Source organism: Mustela erminea, chromosome 7 (assembly GCF_009829155.1).
Source record: "Mustela erminea isolate mMusErm1 chromosome 7, mMusErm1.Pri, whole genome shotgun sequence".
In the NCBI taxonomy this organism is placed as follows: domain Eukaryota; kingdom Metazoa; phylum Chordata; class Mammalia; order Carnivora; family Mustelidae; genus Mustela; species Mustela erminea.
The window spans coordinates 124,287,805-124,293,617 of record NC_045620.1 but is presented as its reverse complement, the minus strand read 5'-3'; the positions used below and the strand labels follow the sequence as shown (position 1 = coordinate 124,293,617).

Here is a 5,813-nt window from a genome sequence, read left to right as displayed (position 1 = left end):
AAACTTATTTATATATAGAACAAAGATGGGAATGAAAAGTGTTTGCCAAATCATGAATTCCTAACAGGAAATCAACTGGTAAGTTAAAAATGCCTCTTTTTAAAGGCAGAGACTATCCTCCATATTCCTGGGTCTGTTGCTGCAGTTAAATTGTTAAAAAGAAATCAAAGATAAGTTCACAAATGAAGAGAAAATGAAAAGAAAAAAGGCAGACCATTGCAACATGTCACCACTGACCCTCCTGGGGACAGTTCACTTACCCGCAAGCTTAGCCTAGCAGGTAACCTGGCCTCCTCCCTATTTTCACAAAGTCTCTTCAATTTTATTATTGTACAGTAATTCCATGGAGTCTTTGACTCCATCTCCTAACCCCACGTGTTGTCAGAAGATAACCCAGTATGTTGGGAAGGCTCATATACAATTACAAAAGACCTAGAGAGGCACATGGGAACATGGGACAAGGCTACAGAAGTAGAGGAAAGAGATGTTCTTATAGAACACCAGTTCAATGGAAGAAACACCAAAGGCAAAAGGTCATGTGTAGATAAAGTCACAGCACAAAGTTTCATTTCTTAAGCCTTTGGCCTAACACTCTGCTCTGCAAAGCCTTTGCACCACAGACCATATCTAACAGCCTGAAGGCAAAACCTACTCTGTCACCACTGTGAACTGGGTTTTCTCCAGAAAGAAGGAGGCAGCAATGCAATCTGGTGTTTGCATAGAAAACACAACAGTGGAGAAAGAGAGGTACACCCCAGAACATCTGCTCAGAGACACCATCTGAGAAACAGCAAGCCTCACAGGATGGAAACATCTGTATACAGCTTTGCATTCCAGGAGTCTTGAATTGAAGGAGAGGGGGAAGCTGGAGAGAGGAGCAGGGACAGGAGGGACCTAAACTAAAAGGAAGTTTGACGTAAATGACTCAGAAAATATAGAAAGAGATGCTGAGAAAATGCACAAGTTAGGGAAGGGGAAGTGTCTCTGGACATACTCTTTTGGTCATCTTTCAGCACAAATGATGAACATGGCTCTTGTGAGAAACTCAGTACACTATACTCTATGGAACAACTAGAAGGAGCACCAAAGACCCACAGTTTGCTGCTAAATGGTTGCTCAAATTGACAGAATATAAGCAGAAGCTGGGGGAAAACCAGGTCCTTCTGACCCAGAAACCATGAGGATTCCTTAACACAACACTTGAGCTTCTTTGCAGTACTTACAGTAATTATTCTCTCATCCCTAAGGAGTTCTCCACTGGCCTCTAGGACTCCTCCCTCTGGGTTTTCCGAATAGTCTTCTGTACAGTTATCCTCAACATCCTTCTCCAGTCTTTCTTTATCCCTTATATATTCCCCATGTTTCCATTTTGCCCTTCATGAATATTAGCTGAGGACTTAATATTCTCCCTAGATAATATACCTCATTCATTTCTGCTTATACATTTATGCTCATAACTCCTAAACTTCTATATTAAAACAGACCTTTTCCTTAGCCCTAGATCTATATATAACCAATATTCTTTTTTACTTCTTCACAGGTACCACAATCAATACTTCCCAAAATAAGTTTGGCTATTTGACATTTCCAGAGGCTGCTGCTTCCCATTTTGTTCTAAGCTGCATGGTGCATGCCTTTATGCTCCCATAATTTCCAAAGCATAGTGTTGTTATAGTTCTCATCACAGAACACTTGAGTTATGGGTTTGCTACTCTCCCCAACAGACTGTGAGCTGTTCAAGGACTGGAAATGTCTAACTCAAATGGATCTAAATATGAGGTTGGCAGTTAATGTTTCTTGAATGAATAAATACAAAGGCTGATCTAGTTAGAGGTACCCCCACAGTATGTCACACAAGAAGGAAGTCATTATAAATGCTTCATTTTCTCTCACTCTCAAGTCTAAGTGGCCAAGCTATATATTTACTTACCTCCTACATAACTTGTGAATATGTTTTCCATTTCCATTTTAAGTCAGTCCCCCCAACCCCACCACACACCTCTCATACTACCTCCATCCTGTTGCAACTGTAGAATATCAAGAGGCAATTAGTGAGTGGAGAAAGCAAATTAAAACCCCTAACTGTTGAATTCAGAAAAAGGCGACCAAATTCCTCTTTCTGCCCAGGGTAGAAAAAAATTTCCCAAGCAAAGGAGAAAAGAACCATTAACTTTATATAAATAAGTAGTTTTGATTACTAGTGGGACTTGGCATTCTAGCTATTAAACTAAGATTGTTTGGGGGACTAGGATGAACATAGACTAGTTCCTGAACAGTGACTAGAGAAACCATAGAACTTTCCTTATCTTCTATCTAAAGAGAAGGGAAGGAAGCAGCTCCCAAAGAAAGGATTTGAAAGGACAGAGAGAGAATAAAGTGAAGTGGTTATATTATTGTGCTCTGCCAGAGTTCTGCTTATTCAACACAACACTTCCCTAATTTGTAGGAAACTATTTTAGAGTTTAGTCGAGCTGTAGTTTAAGTAGTTAACATAACTCCATGGTTTATAGGCATTTAATTAAAAAAATTTTTATTTTGACTTCACAGCTTTTCAATTATAAAGCTAGTATTTCTTCTCCCCCATGTCTCAAACAATCTGAGGGCCATTGTAAAGCTAATGGGCCCTAGGCATGTGCCTGCAGAGCCTAAACAATAAAGCTTCATTGACTCTTTATATTCACTCAGCCAAAGTACACTCTGAGAAATCTAAATCTGATCATGTGATTCCTCGATCTAAAATCCTTCCATTAATCCTAGCCGCGTACTGGATAAGTCCAAATTTCCTAATAGGTTAGCATGACCTTCACAGTCTGGCCCTAGTTACCTCTCCAGCTTCATCTCTTGTCAGGACATGCCACCATGTTCCACCATTGCTGGAATCTATGCAAATGGAGACATGAGGTTACTTTCAACCACCACAATTCTGAACATGTTTTTGCATTGTCTGAAATGTCTTTTCTTGTCTCATGTATCAAGTGAAAGACTTTGCCTTTTTAAATAATTTTTTTTTTAAAGATTTTATTTATTTATTTGACAGAGAGAAATCACAAGCAGGCAGAGAGGCAGGCAGAGAGAGAGAGAGGAGGAAGCAGGCTCCCCGCTGAGCAGAGAGCCCGATGCGGGACTCGATCCCAGGACCCTGAGATCATGACCTGAGCAGAAGGCAGCGGCCTAACCCACTGAGCCACCCAGGCGCCCCAACCTTTTTAAATAATTTTTGAGAATATCAGCAATTCTCCAAAACCTTCTCAAATCTCCTTTCCTACCCCTAGTTACAATTTCTCAGCCATTCCCCTATGATTGTTTTTAATCTCATGCTCCTGCCAAAATATCTGTTACATGGCTGCCTTAGCATCTCGACTTGGAGCTTCTTGAAGGTAGGGGTTTGTCTTGAAGGTAGTGGGTAGGGAGTAGCTTCAGGTCTGTTTCTCAAGCTTTAAACCTAAAACTTGACACATCTGGCTTAAATAAACTTTGGTTGAATGAATAAATTAAATAATGTGCTTATCCATCCTACCAATGTAAATTACAATGATTTACAGCCATATAATAAATAGTATATATGTTAGAAGAAGAAAGCTTAGCCCAAATTAAGTAAAGAAACTTTAAGAGAAAAAGACCTTCAACTGTGTGATTATATAATGACTTAAACCACAGAGAATGTGAGAAAAACATAGGTGATTATAGAAAAGCAAATATTATTCCAGGTTAAAGAGGAATGAGATTGATACTGGAATGTGAGACAAATTGTCTTGATATCAACTGCTGGGAAGATTCCATAAGGTATTATTGAATCAGTTTTGTGTGATTCAAAGGAATCTATAGGGGAAAAAACAACTACTGGGAGCTAACATTCTTTCCTAAAAAGAAATCAGGTCTAAAATCACTACTTATTTTTGCTTTCTTAAAGTTGTTTCTCTTTGCGCAGTGGCAGTATCGTAGCCAATGAGGTTTATCCGAGGCACGATTATTGCTAATTGAAAGTTGTTTCTCTGATAATTCAGGACAATGAGGTAGCTATAAGTGAAAATTTTTCATAATACTTATTTGGATCTTTGCAATATCACTTTAAATAAGAAATAGAAATGCTGAAATATGACTTAATTCAAGTACTGTCACATAAGAGCAACTTCCTCCCTCCCTTGGAGAAGCAATAGCATTCTCCAATCTGTCTGAGAGAAGGAGAAACACCCCTTGCCATGTGTTTATATTAATACTACTAAAAGCTAATGGTAAATCAAGAACACTAAGAAAAAGCCTTCAGTACCATTTCCTATGTAAAGCACAAGTAAAAACAACTCACACTAGAGAATTTTGATGGCTGTGTTATACTAGAAGTACCATCTTGGAACAACTACCAAAAAAAAAAAAAATTCCAAATGAAATAAATATTTACCAGATTGATTCTATCATCCACAAAAAAAGATGTGTCCATTTTCTTTTGTAAAATATTTACTTCATTCTCTTCTGTTCTTGAACATACCATATCTCTGACATTTAATTAAAAATTATGAGACAAACAACAAAAGCAAGGAAAGAACTCATTGTCAAGAGATAAAATAGTCAATATAATGAGACTTAGAGATGACTAAAACTATCAGACAAGGATATTAAAATAACTGTAATTAATATTTTAAGGAATCTAGAGCAGTGATCAGCAAACTATAGCCTACAGGACAAACCCAATGTTATTTGTAAATAACATTTATTGTACACAACCACATTCATTCATTTATGGCTACTTTTGCCTGATAGTGGCAGAAGTGAGTAATGAGAGAAACTAGAGAGTACATAAGGCCTAAAATATTTAGTATCTGGCCTTTTACAAAAACAAATATTGCTGACCTCTGGTCTAATAGAAAAACTTGACAATGTGCATAAACAAATGTGGAATGTTGGCAGAAATGGAAACCAAGAAATGGAAACCAAAAATTACATCAGAATTGAGTAATTCCTTCAGTGGGTTCATCAGCAGAGTGAAAACAGCACAGGAATACATTAGTGTGCTTGAAAAATAGAAATGATCCAAACATAAATGCCTATAGAAGTGATCTGGATTGAAACAGAGAAAGATAAAGGAGGAGAAAAAAAACAGAATAGAGAATCCAAGAGTAGTGGGACAGTTAGAAATCATCAATGGAAATATAATTAGAGTCCCAGAAGAAGACAAGACAGAGAAAAAATTTGAAGTGATCATATAAAAGAATTTACCAACATTGTTACATAGACCTACCACTTGTTAAATGATCATGCCCTATAATCTAGATACCTAACTCACAGAATGACATAACTTGAATAGAAGACTTTGATAATATAATGCAGAGTCCTGAATTTCACCTTGTCCTTTATACATTTTTGCTCATTTCTATAAAAATATAGGTTTACTAATCATTTTTTGGATGATATTGATCTAAGTAAAAAAATGAATGAGTGAAAGAATAAGAATCAATAGTATCTAGATAGGCTTGCTGGTTCAATAGACAAAGCTATAAGTATAACCACAGACTTGAAATATATTATACAAACCTATAAAAACAGAAGATGAAAGAGGCTTGGCTTAATTACATTACATATTCAAGACACAATGGAGTTACACAAAATCAAGTCCAAAACAAAACAATAGCTATGTTTTATGTAACCCAAATAAATGGATATACTCCCAAGTGGTTATCAACAGAGGCACAGATTCTAAAGCAACTAAAGTAAAAGTCTCTTTCTAGTTTTTGATTAGCTTGTTAAAATTGGTAGGACATTTGACAGTTGCATTCTTTATAGGTAGACAAACTACATTGTGTTCAAATGTAAATTGCAAG

At 36.8% G+C, this 5,813-nt stretch overlaps 1 non-coding gene across 1 annotated transcript; it reads left to right on the top strand.

Moving 5' to 3' along the window:
• The first annotated feature begins 3,916 nt into the window (after nt 1–3,916).
• On the top strand, nt 3,917–4,052 carry LOC116596713. Its single transcript, XR_004288287.1, has one exon. It is a non-coding gene; the product is annotated as a U4 spliceosomal RNA (small nuclear RNA).
• Nucleotides 4,053–5,813: the final 1,761 nt, after the last annotated feature.